Source organism: Vulpes vulpes, chromosome 4 (genome assembly GCF_048418805.1).
Source record: "Vulpes vulpes isolate BD-2025 chromosome 4, VulVul3, whole genome shotgun sequence".
NCBI lineage: Eukaryota > Metazoa > Chordata > Mammalia > Carnivora > Canidae > Vulpes > Vulpes vulpes.
In genome coordinates this window covers 81,810,924-81,833,531 of record NC_132783.1, presented here as the reverse complement: position 1 = coordinate 81,833,531, position 22,608 = coordinate 81,810,924, and the positions used below count along the sequence as shown (strand labels likewise).

Sequence of the window (22,608 nt, the reverse complement as noted above, 5' to 3'; positions counted from 1 at the left end):
CTGATAAAAGGATGTAATTATTATTAGACCCATTTTACAGATGATGAGATTGAGGCTGAAGGAAGACGTCATGAACCCAAGGTTGCTCGGCCATTAAATAATGAACAGGGATTCAAATCCCACTTGGGTACCACTCCACCTTGTGCTGTCATGTACAACTTGGAGCAGATCGATGATCCCAGTGAGATTAGAAAATCTGGACCAAAAAAAATTCTGGAAGCACTAGAGAGGTATGAGGGCAGACAGAACCTGAGGTGTGAAGATCCAGAGAAAAAGGTCCCAGAGATAAGCCCAACATTCTAAGAGCCTCTTTTCTACTCAGGGTGTTGGCAAGAAATGAGAGTGGGGAAGCCAGCAGAATTTTGGCTATTCTGTGAGCCTAGGGAAATAAAAACTGGAATTTGGGGTGAAAAGGCAGCCAGCACGTAAGGATCCAAGATCCCAGAGAAGGGAGACATTGAGAAGTGAATTCAGCACTCAGCTCCAATATTCCCCTCCAGGTGTCTGCCATTTCGTAAGCTTTGGAGAGAAGAAGCTAAGGAACCAAGCAAAAAGCAGCTGAACATTAGAATGGAGCTTTTAGCTGACTCATGCTATTGAGGAGACAAAAATGGAATTTAGGACTGACAGGAGGAGTGGTTTTAGTTAACACCCAGGCTCTCAGTTAACAGACCTTTGGAGGGTTGCTCCAGAAGTGTCCATGAACCAAAAGTAAATCAAGCATTATAAAGACTTTAACTCACCCTGAGTCAGCTCAGCCCCTGGCCAGATTATGATGACTGGCTGCTCTGCTGTCTGTCAGATGATAAGGTGAATCCTCTATAAAAAAGAAGTGGCAACAGCCAGAGCCTCTACAGTTTTTCATACAAAATGACTGGTGTTCATTAAAAAAATTACCAACCATACCATAGATAGGACCAAGAGAAAAAACAGAGAATAGAAACATGCCCAGAGGTAATCCAGATATTAGAGTTATCAAATGCAGGCTTTAAAAATAGGAATTAATATAGTCAAGAAAACAACTGACAATATGGAGAATTTCATCAGAGAATTCAAGTCTACAAAATAAAGAAAAGGAAATCCCAAAAATGAATAATGTAACAAAAATCAAGGTCTTGGGCAGTTAGGTGGCCTAGTTGGTAAAACATCTGCCTTCAGCTCAGGTCCTGATCCCCGGGTCCTGGGATCCAGTTCTGCATTGAGTTTCCTGCCCAGTGGGGAGCCTGCTTCTCCCTCTCCCTCTTCCCTTCCCCCTGCTCATAGTCTTTCTCTCTTATATAAATAAATAAAATCTTTTTAAGAAATCAAGATCTTAATGGGTGGGTTTAACAGTGAATTAGACACTCCTGAAAACAAGACAAGTGAACTGAAAATAGGCCCGCAGAAAATAACCAGAATGAAGCAGAGAGAGAAAAATACATATAGAGAACTAATTTTTAAAACAGCTCATGAGATATATAGGATATGGTGTAAATGCCTAGTACATGTGTAACTTAAGTGCCAAAGAAAAAAGAGAGAGAGTAGGATAGAAGTAATAGTTGAAGTGATAGTGGCCAAGAATCTTTTGAAACTGATTAAAAATACCAAGCCATAGATTAGATAAATGCTATGAATATAAAGCAGGATAAATCAACTGTTTTATATAATAAACTGCTGAGAACAAAAGGCAGTTTATTATTGCCTTTGAAAACAAAAGGCAATAATAAACTGTTGAGAACAAAAGGCAAAAAAATTTTTTAAATGAGTCAGAGGGAAGAAACAGGTTCACAGGTGCTAATAAAACTTACACCTGACTTTTCAAAAGGAACTATAGAAGCCAGAAAACAATGAATGGAATGACATCTATAAGTGTGACAAAAACATTTTATATTCAATAAAAATATTTCCCAAAAGTGATGGCGTAGTAAATACATTTCCAGATGAACAAGATAGAAAATGAAAGGATATATTCACACTAAGAGGAGAGATCTTCAGGTGATGGGAGAATTATTCCAAAGGAAAATAAGAAACACAGTGAAAAATAAAGGACATCAAAAAGGGTAGATATGTAAGCAAATAGATATTGACTAAAAGGAAAAAAGTAATAATGTCTTGTGGAATGTAAAATACATACACAATTAAAACTCACAGCAACATTAACAGAAAAGGTAGAAAGGGGACAAATAGAGTTAGTGGTCTAGAGACTAGCATTGTCTGAGAGAGAGTAAAAAATTGACTCCAGTAAGTTAAGGATGCAGGCTATAGCCTCCAGAGTAGCTGCTACATGAAGAGTAAAGGACTATATATATAAGCTAAGGAATCCAAAAGAAGGCAATAAAATAGAAAAAAGGGGCAGATAGGTAGGTAAATAGAAAACAACTATTAAGGTAATAGCTATAACCAAAGCATACTAGTAATTACTTTAAGTATAAATGAAATAAATATTCACCTTAAAAGACAATCAGACTGAATTTTTCAATATTACATTATGTGTACAAGTGATACATCTTGAATATAAGGATACATAAGCACTGAAAGCAAAAGGATATAAAAAGTTATGCTGTGCAAAATCTAATTGAAAGAAAGCTGGCATAGCTACTTTAACAGCAGCCAAGTAACACTTTAAGGAAAAAAGCTACCAAAGATTACCAGACATGAAGATAGATATTTCAAAGACAGACATTTCAACATAATCAAAGGGTAAATGCACCAGGAAAGCAGCTGAAGATAAGGAAAGTAGGAAGATAATTGAATTCTAAATTTTTACTTGCCTGATAACACAGCTTCAAAATACATAAAGCAAACATTGACAAAACTAGAAAGAGAAACAGACAAATCCCCAATCACAATGGAAGGCGTCAATGCATAATTCTCAAAAATTGATGGAAAAAGCAAAAAACAAATCAGTAAGGATACCAACATCTAAACAACATTATTTACATAGCTGACCTCATTGACAAAAATCAAACGCTACACACAGTAACAGAATAAACACTCTTCTTGTGAGGCAATAGAAAACTTACCAAAATCCACCATGCTGGGCCATAAAGTAACTTTTAATGTTTCAAAGAAATGAAATAATTCGAAGAATGTTATCTGATTATAGCAGATTAGGCTCAAAAACAACCATGAAAATACTGAGGAAATCCCCAAATGTTTGGAAATGAAGCAATGCTCTTCTAAACTAAACAGAACAAAACCCATAAATCAAAGAAGAAACTGCACAGAAATTAGAGAATGTTTTGAATCCTACCATAATGAAAATGTAACAAATTTTATGCTTAAAGGAAAATTTATATCCTTAAATTCTGTTTTTAGAAAAGAAGAAAATCTTAGAAACAATAATTGATGTACCTAACTCAAAAAGATTTTAAGAAGTAAATTAAACCAAAAGAGAGGATAATGTTTCCATCTCCTTTCATCCCAAAGAAGACCAAAAACAATTCTGAGTAGGAATAAAAATTAATGAAATAAAACCAAAATCAAATAGACAAAAATCAGTAAAAAAAGCAATTCTTTGATGAATCTAGTAATCTGTAAGATACTGAAGAAAATAAGAGAGAAGGCACATATTACTAATATCATGAATGGAAAAGAGAGTATCACCACAGATTGCCCAAAGAGTACAAAGATGATAAGTGGACAATTAAGGAAATACTATGAATATCTTTATTTCAATTCATTACAAAATTTATATAAAATGGATAACATCCTCAAAAAATTCAACCTACCAAAACTGACATACAAAAACACAGAAATATAAATAATCCTATTTCTAAATTGAAACTGTAATCAAAACACCTTCCTACTAAAACATCTAAGTTCACATGGCTTCTCTATTGAATTTTTGTAAAACATTTAAATCTAAAAAAAGACTACACAAATCTTATCCATATTTCTGCAGAAAAACAAAAAAAGAAGTAACAGTTTCCAATTTATATCATGAGGCTAGTATAACTTCACAATATAATCTGACAAGGATATCATAAGAAAGGAAAATCACAGATTGATCTTTTTCATGAACACAGATCAAAAAATATTAAACAGAATATTAATAGTTCACATATACCATGCAAAATATAGTCAAAAGAAAATGCTGTTGTAGCTTTTCTATTAGCAGCCAAAGGATTATGAAAAGAATTATCTATCATGACAAAGTTGGATGTATTCCAGGAATGCAAGGTTGGTTAACCTTTGAAAGTCAATCCATGTCATTCTCCACAACAGAAGAAAGAAGGAAATCTGTATATTCATAATAGATGCAAAAATGCATTTGACAAAATTCCACACACATTTATGATAAACCTCTAAGCAGAAAGGAATAGAAGAGGTCATCTTTGGAAAGTGCATGGCTAACATCATACTAAATGGCTAAAGACTTACTTAAGACCAAGAATAAAACAAGAATGCCTGCTATTACCACTTCCTTCAACATGGTATTGAAAGTTCTAGTCAGAGTAATTAGGCAAGAAATTTCCAACTCCAAATTGGAATGGAAAAAGTAAAATGATCTCCATTCACAGATGACATGATCCTTGTGTAGAAAACTCCAAAGATTCCATTAAAATGGTGTTCAAGCTAATGAATAGATTCAGCAATGATGCAAGATACAAAATCAACCTGCAAAATTAATTTGCATTTCTATATCTTAGCCATATGTGATCTAGAGAGAAATTTAAGAAAACAATTCCATTTAAAATAGCATCAAAAAGAATAAAATAGGAATAAGGTTAACCAGGGAGGCAAATGACCTGTACACTGAGAACTACAAAACATTGCTGAAAGAAGTTAAAGAAGACATAAATAAGTGGAAGACATTCCATATTCATTAACTGTAAGACTTAATATTGTTAAGATATGATATCACCCAAGGCATTCTATACATTTAATGCAATCCCTATCAAAATCTCAATGGTAGTTTTTTTTTTTTCAGAAGTAGAAAAACTCATCCTGAGATTTCTATGTAATCTCAAAAGATCCCTGAATAACCAAGACAATCTTGGAAAAGAAGAAAGTTGGAGTATTTAACACTCCCCGATTTCAAAATTTGCTACAAAGCTGCAATAATCAAAACAGTGTGATATTGATATAAGGACAGAATACAGACTCGTGGAACAGAACTGAGAGCCCAGCAATCAGCCACTGCCCATGTGGTTAATATATTTTCAACCAAGATGTCAGGATGCTTCACTGGGGAAGCGATGGTCTTTTTAAAAAATGGTGCAGGGAAAACTGGATATCCACATGCAAAAGAATCAAGTTAGACACTTACCTTAATGCCATATATAAAAATTAACTAAAAACCAATCCAAGACCTAAATATAAGAACTAAGATTATAAACTTCTCAGGGGAAAATCTTCATGACATTGGATTTGGCAATGATTTCTTGGCTATGACACTGAAAGTGGAAGCAACAATGATAAAGATAAATTGGACTTCATCAAAATTGAGAAACTTTCGTGTATCTACAAACAGAGCAAAAAAGGCACCCTATGGAATTGGGAGAAAATATTTGTAGATCATATACCTGCTAAGGGATTAACATCCAGAACACATAAAAATCCCCTACAACTCAATAATAACCACGCCACAAACAAACCCATTCAAAAATAGGCAAAGACTTACATTTCTCCATAGAAGATGTACAAATGTTCAATAAGCACATGAAAAGATACTTACATTGCTAGCCATTGGGGAAACGCAAATCAAAACGACCATGAGATACCACTTAATACCCATCAGGAAAGCTATTATATAAAAAAAAAGTGTTGGTAAAGATGCAGAGAAATTTTAACTCTTGTGCAGTGCTGGTGAGAATATACAATGGAGCAGCTGCTATAGGAAACAGTATGGCAGTTCCTCAAAAAAATCAAATGTAGAATTACCATATGATCTAGGAATTCCACTCTTTGATATACTCAAAAGAACTGATGGCAGAGACTCAAACAAATACTTGTACACCAATGTTCATAGCAACCTTATACACACTAACCAGAAGTGGAAAGAGTCCCAGTGCCTGTCAACAGATGAATGGATAAACAAAGCATGGTGTATATATACACACAAGTGCATAATATTCAGCCTTAAAAAGAAATGAAACTCTGACACATGCTACAACATGAATGAACTCTGAAAACGTTCTGTTAAGTGAAACAAGCCAGGCACAAAAGGACAAATACTGTATGATTCCACTTATATGAGATACCTAGAATAGGCAAATCTGTAGAGACAGAAAATAAAATAGAGGTTACAGGGGCTGGGAGGGGGAGGGAATGGAGAGTTATTACGTAAAAGGTACAGAGCTTACCCAGCTACTGTTTGGGATGATAAAAAGTTTGGAAATGGATGGTGACGATGGTTGCACAACATGGTGACCATAATTAATATCACTGAATTGTACGCTTAAAAAAATTAAAATGGTAAATTTTGTGTTAAGAATATTTTACCACAGTTTGGAGGGGGGGGGGAGAAGAAAATTTCCCTAATTTGAGAAATGAAATCTATGAAAAACCTACAGCAAGCATCACACTTAGTGCTGAAATATTGAAAACTTTCTCCTCAATGCCAGAATCAAAATAAACACGGCCACTATTCACTTCTATTCAGAATTATGCTGAAAGTCCTAGCCACTGCAATAAGACAAGAAAAAAAGTATTGGAAAGGAAGATAAAACATTGTTATTTCTAGAAAACATGATAATATAGGTTAAAAATAAAAACTCTATAAACAAACAGAACTAATAAGCAAATTTAACAAAGATTTTTGGATTCAGGGCAATATTGTAAAAATCAATTATATGTCTACATACCTGGTGCCCCATTTACACCACCCAGACCAAGCACAAATGAAGAGATGCTGCCCATGTCTTCCAGGCTGGCAAATGGGTCTGTGTGTGTGTGGACAGAGATGAGGTGTGTAACGTCTTGAAGGCCCATTTCTACAGCTAAAGAACAGCAGCCCATCTGGGGTCCTAAGCCTGGGAAGACAGCTGGGGCCGAAGCATGGGTTTGGGCCGAAACAAGTTCCTTCCCTATCCTGTGCAAGAGGGCCTGGGACCCCCTCAGAGGTCAGACCCCTGCAGACCGTGCTCAGAACAAAGATCAGGTGCAGGCTAGGGACCCTTGTTCCCCTCCCAGGCACTGGAGCAGATTTTGAAATTCCCCAGAAATTAGAAATAACAAAAATTTTAAATATCATTTATTTTTAAATGATATGAACATTTATGTTTAAAAAAAAATAAAACACAGAAATCAATCTAGTAAAAGAAGCTTAAAGCTTCTACCCAGACAATTAAAAAGCATTCTTTAAAGAAATTTATTAGGACACAGGTAAATGGATGAGCTTATCTTCTCTGTGGATCAGAAAGCTCAATATTGTTAAAATGTCAATTTTCCCCAAATTGACCTACATATTTTTGATGCAGTCTCAATCACATCTCAGCAGAGATTCTGGGGCAATTTCAAAAGCCAATTCTAAAATTTATATAGAAATGCAAAAAAACAAAAGTAAACAAAAATGTTGAAGAAGAACCAAGCTGGAGGATTTACACCAGCAGATATTAAGACTACATGTATAAAGCTATAGGAATTACACAAATTAAAGTTTGTACTGGCACAATGACAATCAAATATGCTCAACAAAATTGCACAGACATACATGTATGTCAAAAGACACATAACCAACAATCATAACCTTTCCTGTAATATGGCTGTTACTAGAAACAACTCAATTGTCCATTCACAGTGGAAAATGCATAAACTGCGGAATACCCATACAATAGAATACTATATGGTGATGAGAATGAATGAATGTAAGTATACACAACAAAGTGAATCTCACCAATAAGTTAAATAAGAGAAAACCTCACAAAGAGAACATACTGCATGATGACCTGCATTCTACATGGACAAAATAGACGAAATGAACGTGTGAGATTAAAAGTCAGGCGAGGAGTTACATCTAGGAACTAATAACAGGGAGATGGCTTCTGATATTTTCTTTTTAGAAATTATTTATTTATTCATGAGAGACACAGAGAGAGAGAGGCAGAGACATAGGCAGAGGGAGAAGCAGGTTCCCCACTGGGAGCCTGATGCAGCACTCAATCCCGGAACCCCAGGATCACGCCCTAAGCCGCTCAACCAGTCAGCCACCCAGGCGGCCTTGATATATTTTTTTTCTTGGTTTGGGTAGCAGTTACATGGGAGTGGTCACTTTATAATAATTCAAGCTGTATGATTTGTACATTTTTCTGTATGTGTTATACTTTAATTACAACATTGACTAAAAAGTCTCAGTTGGATTGGCGCCATCAGGGCTACTCCCTACTCCATGCCCTGCCTCTCTTTGTGTTTGCCTACCACGGGAGCACAATGCCAGTGGGCACAGGGAGAAGTCACAGCCCCTGGGCAAGGGGCCTCTTCCTCCATGAAGCCTTCCAAGACTTCTACTTCCCTCACTCCCTTTGAACCTACACAGCCTTTCTCATAAGTATGATAGTTACTCCTAGCACCCCCAGGCAGCCTGCAAGGCTGTGAGCCTCCAAAATGCAGGAGCTGAGAATAACAGCAGCTTAATAATACATAATAACAGCATTTGTTGAGCATTTACTATGTGGCAGGCACTTTTTTTCTAAAGATTTTATATGCAGTAACTCATTTAGTCCAACCACCCTGTGATGTAGGTACCAACCACCCGACTTTCTGGATGAGAAAGCCGATGAAAAAAGTGATTTATTTAGGTTGTCCAAGAGCACACAGCTAATAACTGGAAGAGCTAGGATTCGAACCTCGGGAGTTTGGCTCAGAAACACTCCCCTTGTTTCAGCAACCGGCCCACTGATGAGGCCTGGTGCCTGCAGCCCCGGTTACACCACCCAGATGCTCCAGATGGGGAGCATCTCTTCCAGCACAAATGAAGAGATGCTCCCCATGTCTTCCAGGCTGGCAAATGTGTGTGTGTGTGTGGAGGGGGGGGGGGACGGGAATGAGGCGTGTAACATCTTGAAGGCCCATTTCTACAGCTAAAGAACAGCAGCCCATCTGGGCTCCTAAGCCTGGGAAGGCAGCTGGGGCCGAAGCATGGGTTTGGGCCAAAGCAAGTTCTTTCCCTATCCTTTGCAAGAGGGCCTGGGACCCCCTCAGAGGTCAGACCCCTGCAGACCGTGCTCAGAACAAAGATCAGGTGCAGGCTGGGGGCCCCTGTTCCCCTCCCAGGCACTGGTCAGGGGTCCTCCACTCCAGGCCAAGCCAGCCTCCTCTGGGAATGAGCTCTCTCTACTATCTCAGACTCTCCACCCCTCACCTGACACATCCTATAACCAGTTTCTTCTTGAATCTGCCCTTAAACTCTCCTGCTGCTTAAGCACGTGCACTTTGCACTGTCTGAAAGAGGCCCTCGTCCTGCCAGAGACGTTCTTTGTTTTTCTAGGAGGTATGGGAGTCCAGAGGCCCCTTTGTGCCAGGTCTGGGTGGCTGTAGCTGGGCTCCAGTGACAGATACTTAAAATGACAGGACCCCTCCCTCCCCCCTCGCCTCCCCAGCATTCAAAGATAAAGTCAGAGTCACCCGTTCCCAACTTACGTCAAACAGCGCTTCCCTTATTGGAGGCCAAAGCCTGGGGAGACAAGACCATCTCATGTCCATGGCAACCAAAAGTAGCCCAGAGAGGGGGTCACCCTGGCAAAGGTGACACAGCACATCTGTGCCAGAGATCAGAGCAAGCCTGACAACTGGTTAGGCAAACAGCCCCGGAAATCAGGCCTTGGGGCAGGACATTGGAGGAGGCCCACCCTTACGTTCATCCATCGCTCCACAGTGTCCAGGTGCAGAGCCGCAGCACACCTGTGTGAGCACACACGTGCACACGCACCCACACAGCCAAGGCCATCCGGGTCCAGGTCGGAACGCGAGGGAGCTGTTAGTACAAAGCCCTTCCGAGCCGGACAGATGAAAAGCAAACAGAAGCTGTGTCTCCAGCTGGCCTTTCCCATTTCCCTCTGCCCTCCCTGACACCCAGGCCCTCCACGGCCAATCCCGAGGAAGCTGTGAAACACACAGGTGCAACCAGGTCACCTAGTTAACAGCCTCCCTCCCGCTGTATTATTCATGGGCTCCCTTCTTCCGGCCTGAGCTCCAGTTTCCGACAGCCCTCGGGCTTGGCTTGGTAGGTCAAGCCACCTGGCAAGTCTAGCCTTGGGCAATCCCCACTCTTTACACCCCGTGCCCTTCCCGTCCCCTTGTCAGGATGCAGCCATTCCGGTGTTAAGTCAGCCCTCGGGTGTCACACTGCACTTCAGGGTAACGGGAGAGCTCTGGGGCCAGTGAGGAAGAGCACAGAAGGAACACCTTGGCTGAGTTAGGCTCGAGATGCTAAAATTTCCAAAGGGAGCTGCAGGCCCCCACCCCTCCTGGTGCCCCCCCCACACACACACACAGAATCAGCGCAGATATGATACTCTGCGTAAGTGTGAGAGCCCGTGGGAGGCAAGGGCCATGCCTCCTCCATGTCTATGCTCTGGTGTGCCATGCAGTGTGCCCTGCAAACAAGAGGTGCTTAATAAATACTTGCTGACTTGTACACTCTTGCCAAAAGATGGGCATCAAATTGACAGAATGGGCATGCGTCATTCAGCCACACAGACACTGCTGTTGGGTTTAGAGATCTTTGTGTCATTTCAATATTTATCTGCATATATCTTACAAATCCCACGTAGGGTAAGTCATTCATACACACGATAACTTATGAATAAACACCGATTGACTGATCGCAGTTTCTAGATATCACAATACATTCCAAGCATTCCCACGCCTCTCGGGAGTCCCCTACTCCCTGAGTGGGGTGGACTGGCCCCGAGGATCTCCCCGCTACTTCACAGATGAGCACACCGTTGCACAGAGAATTAGAGCCCTTGAATCCACACAAGGACTGTGATTAAAGCCTTCACACACTCACTGGGCGTGTCTTGCTTTACGGTTCACGTACATCTCTCTACCTCCTGGGTCCCGCGCTCACGCCGATATGGGAGAGCTACAGGGTGTGCCTGCGGTCCCCCATGAGGCTATGCAGGCCCAGACCCAGCGTCGATGCTGAGGTCACTGCAGGACTAACACTTGGCCAGGAACACAGATGGGAGCTCGTGGGCCAGCCAGGCCACCAGCAGAGGGCAAGTATGGGCTGGGGTCCACTCATCGGACTTCTTGCATTCGACCCCCAGGCTTCACGGGTGGGAAGAGCTGGGGGTCCGACTGGGGTCGCCAGGTCCAGGCAAGTGCAGAAGCCACCGAAGAAGTGGCCCTCCCCAACGGGGGTGACCTGGGCAGGCCAGATAACCTGAGCTGGCACGTGCCCTGTTGTTCCCGCCCATGGACGCTTAAATCACTGCCTGGCCTCGCTCTCTGAAATGCCTGCGTGCCAGGGGCACCTAAGGGTCCCACCCCGAAGCGGGGTCAGTCACAGGTGAAGTTCACAGCACCACACACACACACACAGGCTGGACTGTCTCTGTGCAGATCTGAGGGGGCTCATTTGTCCTTTCTGAGCTTTGTGTCCATCTGTATTGTCGGGGATTTGATGACACGCCTTCTCCAAGTGCAGTGCGGAGCAAAGAACTGCCTGAAGATGAAGAGGTCAGACCACCTTGCTCAAATTCTACCCGACAACCTGCCTGCTGTGTGACTTTGGGTGAAGCGTTCACCTCTCTGTGCTTCCTGGTTTCTCATCTGTAAAGCAGGAGTAACGGCAGGACCTATCTCCATGCCGCCGTCGGGACCACGGGAGGCACTTTACGTAAAGCACTAAGACCAGGGCCTGGCACACGGTAAACGCTTAGTAAGTGCTTCTAGTTATTACTGCCCATCCTGACACTATGACAGAGGTCGCACATAACCAGTGGTGCATAGGCCACATGCACTTGTCTTCCCTACAATATGCATTCTGCAAGGGTAGGAGCCACTCACTGATGGGCCCTAGAACAGTGCCTGGCATTCAGTAAAGTCTCCATAAATATTTGATCAATGAATGAACAGCCTCATGGTGTTTTTTAATATCTGAATTAGTTGCTAACATTTAAGGTAACAAAATTCTGCATTTTTTAAAAAATCTGCACTTCTAGATGATTTTGGAAGTCACTTGTCCTGCCCTCCTGCTTAAAAAGCATGGGTGAGGGGCAGCCCTGGTGGCACAGCGGTTTAGCGCCGCCTGCAGCCCGGGGTGTGATCCTGGAGACCCAGGATCGAGTCCCACGTCGGGCTCCCTGCATGGAGCCTGCTTCTCCCTCTGCCTGTGTCTCTGCCTCTCTCTCTCTCTCTGTCTCTCATGAATAAATAAATAAAATCTTTAAAAAACAAAAAACAAAAAAAAACACGAGTGAGAATGAGAGCAGTGGTGGCCCCTTCAGATGGGGTGAGCAAGTACAGTTTGCCCAGCACCTGCACAGTCTGTCTCTTAACATCAGCTGTCTGGAGGTCGTAGGCACCAGAACATTCACCCTGGCCCGGATCAGTCACAGCTGAAGTCCAGACAGCGAGGAACGTCTGCATTTCCCCAGCCCCAGAGCAATCTGCCCACGGGCAGGTCTTCAGAGCCCCAGGATCCCCTCCCAGCACCCCCACTCCAGGAGAGAAGACAAGCCTCCAGGTAGCCGAGGACCCCAACCCCTTGGCATCCGAGCCTCCCTAATTTGGCTAGGCCAGCCCCTCTCCCCCAGAGGACTCGATCCCTAATGCTCCAGATTGCAGCGGCTTTTCAGGCTGACACCCCGCTTGTATTGAAAACTCCCCAGCATAGAAAGCAATGAGTAGCAATGAACTCACTCCTTATCTTTCTCCTGGAAAGCGTGCAGAGAAGATGGGGAAAAAACAAACAGGTGCACACTCCAGAGATAAAATGCTTTTATCTTATCTATCACTCGCCTCCCCAGCCCTGCCAGAGCTCAGGTCCATGGGGATGGACCACATCTTCCCATCCTTCAAGAGGCTTCTCCCAGCCACCCTATTTTTTGCCTTTAGCTTGCCAATTGCCCCCTCTATCTTCTCTGTAGCACCCAGGACCATCTGTCAATACTCCGGGTGTGTCTTTATTATCCGACTTTCTCCCCCAGTTCCCTGCAGTAGCCACGAACTACAGGTAGCCACTGAATCCTTGGAATGTACCTGGTTCAATTGGAGATGTGCTCTAAATGCAAAATACACACCAGATTCCAGAGACTTGGTACAAAAATAATATAAGATATATATTAAACAATAATTTGTTATGTTGACTATAGGTTAAAATGATAATGTTTTAGATCAACTGGGTTAAATAAAATAGATTTTCAAAAATAATTTCACTGATGTAACTTTTTTTAAGTGGCCACTAGAAAATTCTAAAGGCCACACCTGTGGTTTGCATTTGTGGCTCACATTATATTTCTATTGACCAGCATTGCTGCAGACTCTCGGTACACTGGTGATGCCTCAATACTGGCCGACTCAATGGCTGAAGGAAAAGACTCCCCAGCTGTGCACCTGAGACCCTAAAACATAGGGGATGGGTTTGGAAGGACCTTCCACCCCACTGCCCAGCATATGCTGGTTTCTCGGCGACATTCCATCCACAGATCCCCGTCTAACACAAAGCCACAGGCCTCCGTAGAAGGGGCAGAGAGGTCTGGCTTAGAGTTCTATCACCAATGGTTCCCCATCACAAGCCAGGAAAAGCCGGCCTCCCTTGCTGACAAGACCAGTGACACAAATGGATACCCAGACCTGGTCCCGGCCACCCTGGGGTTTTTTTCCTCTCTCTCTTTCCTCCCCCTCTCTAGCTCTCTCCTCTACGTCCCTCCCTCCTTCGCTTTCACTGGCTCCCAAATTACAGCCTTCTTCCAGAAGCAGAGACAATCAAGGTGGTATGCAGGGCCCTTGTCACAAATGGTATCTCAGGTCCTCTCCAAATGGAGCAGGGCCTTTCAAGAGAAAAGCAGGGCCACTATCAGCCTGCCTTGGGCAAGATGCATCTCCAGGAAGGCATGGGCCAGAAAACACTCCCTCCCTCGTAGGCTGATCAGCCTGCGGGAGGCTCTGGGTGACTGTGATTGCAGAGTTAGGCACTGGGCCGCGAGCATCTGAGAGATGAAGGCCTGCCTGGCCTCCTCCACACCTCATGCTGGGGCAGGAGAAGCAGGGCTCGGCCCCTGACTGGCCACCACCCAGGTCTCCCTCACCCAGGGAGAGGGCCTAGAATAAGTCCATTCCCCAGCTCTGGGCCTCAGTCTCCCCACCTGTAACACAGTGAATCGAGCTAGTTTCTAAGGACCCTTCTACTCCTTGGAATGGAGGTCCCACACTCAAATGGCTAAAGGGGCCAGGATGGAGGGCAACCTGAGAACAGGGGGCTCGAGTGTGAGATAACAGGGAGTGAGGAGGCCTGTGGAGAAATGAAGGCCGTAAGCTCACCTACATCTAAAAGGAGGCCTTCCGGCCAGACTCAGCTGTGTGACAGGAGTGAAGTGGGAACGGTGGTCACTTCTGGAGCGGGGTGACACTGCCTGGGAGGGGGCATGCGGGAGCTGGCCAAGGCACCGGGAATGCACCTGATCTGCACGGTGTACACATCCGTAAAAGTTCACCACTTCTACTTTAGATCTGGTTATCTTGCTGTATGCACGCAATCCTCAATCAAAGAATTCTTAAAATAAAAACATAAGTAAACAAAAGGGGCGGCTGTAACTCGGCACCAACCAGCAACTGCCAGTCGGGAACACAGACCCACCATTGCCAGCTCCAGTCAGAGATGCCAGAAATCTAGGTTTTTTTAATGCAAAAGTGCTGGTGTTTTAATGTTGTTAGTAACTAATTCAAAATTAAAAATCGCAACCACACGCGCACACACCCCTTTAGGCAGAATTCAATTTATGAACTTACAGATTGTCAAGCTCTCAAAATAAGGGGAGGTTTCACCTCTTGGCTAGAATACAGTGTGCCTAACACATGACTAAATCAACAAGGATAATAAAAGCTACTACATTTTGCATGTGTGCTGTGTGCCAGGCACTGCACCAAAGGCTTTCTACACAATTTTTTCTCACTTACGTCGAGAGCAAGCTGACAAAGGTAATTGAAAATTTGCTCCCATTTAACAGACGGGAAAACTAAGGCCTGGGCAAGGCTACACGGCAGACCAAGGCTTCCGAGCTCAAGAGTGGACACACTGGTGTTCAATCCCAGCTCTCTCTGCCTCCGAGCCGCCTTACAAAAATTAGGAAGGGGACAGCTTTACAGTCATGGTAGTAACCAACGCTTGCATGGTTGGTTTTAGACTATGCAAAGGAAATGTAAAAAATACAAATGCTAAACCTGTCCCCCCTCATGACCCAGCTGGAGGCCGGTGAGGCTGAGGACGGTGTCTGCTATTCCCATGCCCCTTGGCAAAACGCTGAGCCACATGGACTTTCACTGCCATAGGAGGTAGCACCTCGGAAACACCCAAATATACAGACCAGCAAGGGGGAGCCATAGCCGGCCCCATTCCCCATGACAGGTCCAGATCAGATTTCACAGTGAAAGACTAGAATGCTGTCTCCATGCGGCCACTTCTTAAATATGCCAAGTTTCTCACGGACACCCGTCTGGTCAATAAAGTTGGTAAGAATTTGCATTTTCTGCCCTATGGGATTCAATAAAGAGATTTCCATATTGAACCAAAATAAATATGCCCCATAAATGCTCCAATTTTTCTGAATTGACTCTTCTGCACAAATGATCAGTCACCGCTGTTGCAGATATTCAGATCACGATACGGAAATTTCCAGCAGTCCAGCACACCTTGTGCCCTCGTCATTGCACCCCAGGGCAACCATGATTCTGACTTCTGTCACAGAGATGGGATTTGCCCACCCTTTGTCCCATTCATACGGGGCCTGTGCTCTCCTGTTCTCAGAGTCTCCACAACTCCCTGTCATCTCACATTTGGCACTGCGGTACTCTTTGTCTGCCTCCCAGCCCCCGTAGGTATGTGAATTTGAGACCTCCACTCCAAGGGCATATGCTGGAGCCCAGAACACAGCAAGATGGGCAAAGCTGCTCTGTCTTGAAAGGAACCGACATGAATAGGGAAGACTGGTTACAGACGCACCAATGCCTGGTGTTAATGATCAATTAACATTGGAGTAGAGAAGGAAGTGAAACAGTCACTTGGCCATAGCCCACTCAGTCGGTGAGCACCAGGTCCACTCGTGTGGCGGCGGCCTGGGGATTCAAGGAGGAGTCCGACACAGCCCATGCTGCGGGAGCTCACTGTCCAGATGTGGGGTCAGATCCCCGCAGGGGGGGTAAACAGCGCTACAGAAGGAGGTGAGGGAGGGAGGCACAGGCTGGAGAGGCGGCAGTGAAGGCTTCCCAGGGTCGGTGACCCCCTAGCAGTGTCAGTAACACGCCTGGAAGCGCATGAGCCCGGAGCATAGAAAAACCCCTTCCGATCCCCACTTCCCTCCCACTAGAGGCAAAATATTCCCATCCCGCATAACCCATCCAGCAGAGTCTACCTCGCGAATGACCTTGCTCACCTATTAACTACACAAACAGGATTGTCTTGATGTCAAGAAAAACTCCAATCGAGGCTCAAGATAAGAAGTTAATTTTTTAAAAAACCAACAACACCATCATTGCTTGAAACCAGTAAGTTCAAAGGCAATGAAGGCAATTTTTAAAAATATCTTTATATTTTCAAACAGTAAAATTTTCAAAACCTGAGGGTTCATGAAAATAGTCTTTCTTCACCTTGCTGTGTTTGAGCTCATTGATGCAGGAAGGGTTCACGTCAGTGTCACTGTTGGTCAGGCCCACGCCTGTGCTGACCCATGCCCCCCCCCCCCGACCCCGACTCCCACCCCCCACCGCTCACTCACCACCCTGCACTCTGGAAGGATTGTCCATCTTCCTGGCAAGGAGGCCAGCTTAGGGGGGAAGGACAGTCCTCTTTTGACAGGGCTGAGGATTGTGCCCTGACCTTTCACCTGTGACACCACCGGCCTCACCAGGCCTCTGAGCCAAATCTTCCAAAGTCTACTCTCGGGCCAGCCTTGATGGCTTCAGGGGCACCATTATTCCTCCAAAAGACCAGGAGGGGAGCTGCCATCATGCCCTGCCGTCATCCTCCTGTCTTGGGGCGCAGGGTCTCCCAGGGCCCCAGGACAGCAGAAGTGGGATATCCAACCCTGGGCTGGGGGTAAGAGTGGAGCCTGGTCAGCACCCTCTTCTCCATGGACTATCCCGAATTAGCATTTATGCAGCTCCCTCTGCCTAAGTCCTGTGGCCCCTGAAAGGTGTGATCAATGGGGCACTCTACCATCCGGATGGGACAGATGAAGCAGAGGACAGTTAGTCAATTCCTTCCCTTTGAGGGACAGCACCTACCCAGCCCCAGGCCATCTAGAGGCAGAGCAGCATATCCAGCTTCCAGAAACTCTGCCCTGTGCCCACTTTCTACCAGCCCATAATGCAGCACACGTAGCAACATTTTAACTGCACAGAAAGCTGAGATGCCACCTGAATCTGTCTAAAGGTCCCCCAAATACAGACCCTTCCTGGCATCAGCAAGGGATGGACCTGAGAGGCCAGCAGTGAACTGTTACCCAACCCTAGCATAACTGTTCCCGAAAAGAAGTTCCAGTTGCCTTCTCAGAGCCACGTTCTTATCCACTGCCCTAGGTGACACTCCTTCTGCTCCAAGAGGTTGTGAAATGCTCATTCCCTAGAAGGTACTGTGGACCAGGGCTTCACAAACTTTACTGAGCAAACAAACCACTCAAGGATCTTGTCAAACACACATCCTGGCTCAGGAGTTCTGGGATGAGCCAGAAGAATCTGCCTATCTAACAAGCCCCCAGGTGATGCTGCGTCCACCGGCCACAGTCGGAGCAGCAAAGCTCCACCAGGCCCTCCTTCACCTCCCAGAAGTATGTGTATGTACAGTAAAGGCTTCAGAAAGACGCCCTTTCAAATGTTAGGCTCAAAGAAATGAACATCAAATGGTGAAATTGTAGGGAAGGTGGTTTGTTGGATGAGGGGGGCTATTCGGGCGGCAAACAGGCCCATCTGCCAACATAACCCTCTAATCAAGCTCTTTAGTAGGCAGATGTGAGGAGCCCAGCTGTTTGAGGACCAGGAAGGCCAACACAGACATGTGCATGGGGGCCCAGCCCAGATAAGGTCAGAATGCCAGCCCGGGGCCTCGCACCCCGTCACTGTCCTCCACTACCTGGCTCACACCCCTCACTTCTGGAGTGCTGCCTTTCCAGCCCACGGGGTACTCACGCTCTCTGCCACGCAGGTCCTCTTCTTTCTGACTCTCCCCAGCCCCGGGGACCCAGCACCAAGCATCCTTTTCCTGGCTGAGGGGTCTCCTCCCAGCCCCTCCTGGGACAGAATGACCTCTCGTCCCCCACCCCCACGGGTGCTGCGTGCACCATGACCCAAACACGAGCTCCAAGCCAGCTCTCCCCAGGACCGGCTGACTCATCAGCAAAGCACCCCACACCTGGCTCCAAACACGGCTCCTCAAACCACGGGCCACCAGCGGCCACCCCCGGCAAGGGTCTGACTGACTGCACCCAGTGCTCCCGCAGGGACCACCCCCCACAGTCCTCATGTGCCCCTCCAGCTCATTTCAAGACACAAATTGGGGTGGGGGCTCTTGCTAATCACCGGAACCGCAAGGGTCAATGCCTGCCCTGGTCCAAGAGGGCAAAGTACACAGAAGAGGCTGCCTTCTGAATCACTCGGGAGGCTACGGGCGTGTCGCTGTCAGAAAAGGCTGATTTCCCCCCAGTGGGCACAGACAGCAGCAGGGCAGGGGGTCGGGGCCGGGGTCGCGGTGGGGCGGCGGCCAGCGGCGATGGCTCTGGCTCTGGCTCCAACCTGAACCTGCGCTCGGAGCCCAGCGGCAGCGGCCGGTGCTCGCTTGGGGAGAGGAAGGTACCTGAGGGCTCGCCGCGGGCGCGGCCGCCACGTCGGAGGGAGGGCGCGGGCTTTGCTCGCGTCCCGGGCTGCCCTGCAGGGGAGCGGGGGGCGGCGATCCCGGGCGCAGGCCTCCGGGGCGGGCCTGCCGGGGAGCCGGCCGGGGGAGCCGAGAGCGAGCCGCGCGGGGTTTTCCCAAAGCGGGTCGGGTTGGGGAGGTTGCGGGGTCCTCCGGGGTCTCCCGCCGGCACTGGGAGGCGACCGGAGGCTCCTCCGGCGCCCGAGCCCACCGCGCGGGGGCGGCGCGCCCCACCCCATCCCACCGTCCAAAGGGGGACGCGGAGCGCACGGGGGACAGGACTGGGGGCCCGACGCCCTCCCCACCGCCGGGATCCCCCCCCAGACCCGGCCGGACCCGCTCCGAGGCGCGGAGAGCCGGGCGGCGGGGGCTCCGGGACCCCGGCGGGGCGTGCCCCTCCCCAGGCCAAGCCGGCGGGAAGGCGGGTTCCCGGGAATCCAAGTTGCCGCGCGTCCGGGCCGGGGGCAGGGCGCAGGGCGCAGGGCGCAGGGCGCAGGGCGCGGGGCAGCCCCGGGGCCCGCCGCGGGCGCTGGCCGAGCCGGAACAAGTGGCTCTCGGCGGCCGCAACTTTCCGGGCGCGCGGGCGAGGTGCGGAGAAGGCGAGGGGCGGGGGGGGAGGGCGGCGCGGCGGTCGGTACCGTGTGCGTGTGCGGAGAAGCGCCGCGTCGCGCCCCGGCTCTGCGCTCCTCCGGCCGGGACCCCCGGGCCGCCGGCTCCGCTGCAGGCCGCCGCCGCGTCTCGCCGCCGGCGCCGGGCTCCCCCGCGTGTCGCCGGCAACTTCAGGCGCGCCGCGGGCTCCGACTCGGCGCGCCCCGATCGGCCCGAGGCTCCGCGGCCCCGCGCTCCATGCCCGGGCCCGGCCGCCCCCGCCCGCCCCGCCCCGCCCGGCCCGGCTCAGCGCCCCGCTCAGCGCCCCGCCGCCGTCGGACGCGCCTTCCCGCGGAGCATCGCGCCCCTCGCTCCCGAGCCGCCGCCGCCGCCGCCGCCGCTCAAGTCGCCGATCAACTTTCCGGCGCTCCCTCCGCCCCGCGCGGCCCCCGCCCCAGACCCCGCCCCCTGACGCGCCCGCCCGCGCCCCCCCGCGCCCCCCGCGCTCCCCCGCCGCGCCCCCGCCCGCGCCCCGCTCCGACCCCGGGGCCGCGCCGCCCAGCCCGCCGGGCGCTCAGGCTACGCACGGTCGAGCGCCGGCGGAGCTGCCCTCCGCGGCCGTCATGGCACCGGCTGCCGCGGCAACTCGACGAATCCCCCCCAGGGGCAGCGAGGGCGCCCGCGGCTGCGGCCCAGGTGCGCGCTGGAGCCTCGCCGCGCACGGCCGCCCGCCCCCCGCAGAGGGGCTCGCCCAGGGGTGCGGGCCCCCCGGCCTCCGCCGGCCCCCTGCCGGCTCCGCGCCTCGGGGAGAACCGGGCCGGGCTGGGGAAGCCGGCGCGAGCGAGCCGGCCCAGGGCCTAGGTGAGCCTGCGCCATCTGTTGGCTTTAAGCGCCCCCTCTCTGCTCCCAGGATCGCTGGGCGAGGAGCGGCGGGTCCCTCGGAGTCCTTGAGGCTGCTGCGCCCCGCTGGGCCCAGCCCGCCGCCCTGGCCCATTCCACCCGTGCGCTCCCACCTGCCCACCTCCCTCTTTACAGCTCAAAATGCCCCTAGGTGCTTGCAGACGGAGGACCCCGGACTGGAAGAGGGCCCTGAGGTGGCCTGAACGCCCTCACTTATGCAGTACACCCTCCTGCAGTAATGGTCTCCCAGCCTCCTTTTGCACGCCTCTGGAATGGAAACTTCCTGACTTTTTCAGACACCTGGACGGGGGAGCAGTTGTATTTGATCCAGGAGTTGTAGCTGAAGACGGTCACTCCTTGACCTTGGTCTCTACTTCACCCGACTAAACATTCTGAATTCTTTGAACTGTTTATCACATGACACGATTTCTGGACCCGTCGCCGTCACAGTGAGCATACTGACAGCAGCTGCCTGGAGCCAGGCTCTGGGCAGAGACTCAACGCCTTCCATCCTCAACACAGCCTTTCCAGCAGGTCCTGAAAATAGGCTTGAGGGAGGTGAGTGACTTGCCCCTGTGGTGGAGTCAGGTGTTGAACCCAGAATCTTCTCCATTCACTCATTCATTCACGGTTGTTACTCTGTGCTAGCTAGCTGAAACAGGTTCTGGGAAAATGATGGGGAACAAAACAGGCTTGGTCCTTGTGCCTGGTGAAGTTGCTCCTCTGACGGGGGAACCAGACCTTGGCTGATGAGATACATAAACAGGTAAAATTACAGCTGGCATCAGTGCTTAGAAAGAGGAGTGCTTAAATGGCACCTGGCCTGGTGGATCAGGGAAGACTTCTTGGAGGAGGTGACACCTAGCAGAGATCTGAAGGATGAGCAACGGAGAGAGAAAGTTTTAGGCAGGAGAAATAGCATACCCGATGGTTCTGTGGTGGGAAGGAGGGCCAGAGAGCTGGAGTGCTGAGAGCGTGAGGAGGATAGTAAGTGTAAAGCCGGAGTGGGAGCAGGAGCCAGACTGTTAGGGCGTGTGGGCTTTAATCAGAGTTTGATGTTTATCCTAAGAATGGAGGCTTTGAAACAGACGGTTGGGTGGAAGTTGAGGGATGAGACTGTCATGATCGGATTTGTGGTTGGAAAAATGAGGAATTAATTGGGAGGCAATAGATGATAAGAGACCAATGCAATTAAAAATATTTCCTTATCATCTATGTGTCAGGAACTTTTTTTAGGTCAGGGGTAAGCAAACCGCAGCCTCCAGACCAAATCCATCTTGCCACCCATTTTTGTAAATAAAGCTTCAGTAAAACCCAAACATGCCCATCTAAGTATGCCTCCCTTTACACTACAGCTGCAGAGTGAAAGGATCGGACAGAGACTGTGCAGCCTGCAAAACTTAAAATATTTACTATTTGGCCCTTTACAGAAAAAGTTGGCTGACCCCTGTGAATCTGGACACAGGATATGTCAGTGAACCAAACACACACACACACACACACGCGCGCATGCACGCCCAGGCACATGCACACAAATCCCTACCCTCCCAGAGCTCACGTTCCTGTCACCCATCGTGGCTGTCTAGGTAACAGAGGCTGGGACTGGGGTGGTAATGACACAAGTAGAGAGAAGTGCTATTCAGGAGATTAAAAAAATCCACAGAACCAGAAGAGGGAGCCATCATGGGGTGGCACAGAGATAGGTGTCAAGGAGACCCAGCTTCTGGCTTGTGGAAGCAGATGGACCGGCTGAGATGGGGATTGCCAGAGGGAGGCAACCATGGGGGGTGAGTGAGAGGCACGCCATGACTGAGCCCAGATGTCAAGTAGCCCACTGGACACGTGAGTCTGGGGCTTGAGGGGAAAGGGCGGGACTAGAACTACAGTAGGTTGCAAGTAGTCATGTTTTAGACAAAGTTATAGAGCCAAAAGTGGGGGATCCTGGGTTCTGAATAGGAGACTGCTTGCTAGCTGGATGGACACTGGACCCCTCTTTACCTCACGTTCCTCATTCAGATAATGAAAGTGCTAGAAGTGGTTTTCTTCAGAGATTCTTGAATCCTAACTGTCTTTCTTTCTGGCTTCCCACCATCTATCTTAAGCTAACTCCCCCAACTGTCTGCAGTCAT

At 48.3% G+C, this 22,608-nt stretch overlaps 1 protein-coding gene across 1 annotated transcript in view; it reads right to left on the bottom strand.

The window, feature by feature from the left end:
- LOC140598427 (cadherin-23-like) overlaps positions 1 to 19,792 on the bottom strand; it is a 311,068-nt gene extending 291,276 nt beyond the window's left edge. The window contains exon 1 of the mRNA XM_072754990.1: positions 19,630 to 19,792. The gene's annotated coding sequence lies outside the window, so the exon portion shown is untranslated. The remainder of the gene's footprint in view (positions 1 to 19,629) is intronic.
- Between the last annotated feature and the right edge of the window lie 2,816 nt (positions 19,793 to 22,608).